The sequence below is a fragment of the Rutidosis leptorrhynchoides genome, chromosome 11, assembly GCF_046630445.1.
Source record: "Rutidosis leptorrhynchoides isolate AG116_Rl617_1_P2 chromosome 11, CSIRO_AGI_Rlap_v1, whole genome shotgun sequence".
Lineage (NCBI taxonomy): Eukaryota > Viridiplantae > Streptophyta > Magnoliopsida > Asterales > Asteraceae > Rutidosis > Rutidosis leptorrhynchoides.
The window spans coordinates 84495077-84496501 of NC_092343.1; the positions used below are offsets into that span (position 1 = coordinate 84495077).

A 1425-nucleotide genomic window follows, 5' to 3' on the forward strand; every position below is an offset into this window, starting at 1 on the left:
GAAATAGATGCGGGTATTTCTTCTTCATCTGATCTTCACGCTCCCAGGTGAACTCGGGTCCTCTACGAGCATTCCATCGAACCTTAACAATTGGTATCTTGTTTTGCTTAAGTCTTTTAACCTCACGATCCATTATTTCGACGGGTTCTTCGATGAATTGGAGTTTTTCGTTGATTTGGATTTCATCTAATGGAATAGTGAGATCTTCTTTAGCAAAACATTTCTTCAAATTCGAGACGTGGAAAGTGTTATGTACAGCCGCGAGTTGTTGAGGTAACTCAAGTCGGTAAGCTACTGGTCCGACACGATCAATAATCTTGAATGGTCCAATATACCTTGGATTTAATTTCCCTCGTTTACCAAATCGAGCAAAGCCTTTCCAAGGTGCAACTTTAAGCATGACCATCTCTCCAATTTCAAATTCTATATCTTTTCTTTTAATGTCAGCGTAGCTCTTTTGTCGACTTTGGGCATCCGATAAAATTGGAACGATACAGAGAAGATTAGCATGGCCCCTCCGCAAGGATGACACGCACAAATCGAGAAATGGTCCAAATTTTTGCTGAAATGTCCCGTTCTTATTGATTAAAAACGTTCCATATTAATTGATTTCGTTGCGAGGTTTTGACCTCTATATGAGACGTTTTTCAAAGACTGCATTCATTTTAAAACAAACCATAACCTTTATTTCATCAATAAAGGTTTAAAAAGCTTTACGTAGATTATCAAATAATGATAATCTAAAATATCCTGTTTACACACGACCATTACATAATGGTTTACAATACAAATATGTTACAACAAAATAAGTTTCTTGAATGCAGTTTTTACACAATATCATACAAGCATGGACTCCAAATCTCGTTCTTATTTAAGTATGCGACAGCGGAAGCTCTTAATAATCACCTGAGAATAAACATGCTTAAAACGTCAACAAAAATGTTGGTGAGTTATAGGTTTAACCTATATATATCAAATCATAATAATAGACCACAAGATTTCATATTTCAATACACATCCCATACAAAGAGATAAAAATCATTCATATGGTGAACACCTGGTAACCGACATTGACAAGATGCATATATATAAGAATATCCCCATCATTCCGGGACACCCTTCGGATATGATATAAATTTCGAAGTACTAAAGCATCCGGTACTTTGGATGGGGTTTGTTAGGCCCAATAGATCTATCTTTAGGATTCGCGTCAATTAGGGTGTCTGTTCCCTAATTCTTAGATTAGCAGACTTAATAAAAAGGGGCATATTCGATTTTGATAATTCAACCATAGAATGTAGTTTCACGTACTTGTGTCTATTTTGTAAATCATTTATAAAACCTGCATGTATTCTCATCCCAAAAATATTAAATTTTAAAAGTGGGACTATAACTCACTTTCACAGATTTTTACTTCGTCGGGAA

At 35.4% G+C, this 1425-nt stretch overlaps 1 pseudogene; it reads left to right on the top strand.

Annotated features, from left to right (window-relative positions):
* The first annotated feature begins 451 nt into the window (after nt 1-451).
* Nucleotides 452-561, top strand: LOC139878857 (U6 spliceosomal RNA; annotated as a pseudogene).
* The last annotated feature ends 864 nt before the right edge of the window (nt 562-1425 follow it).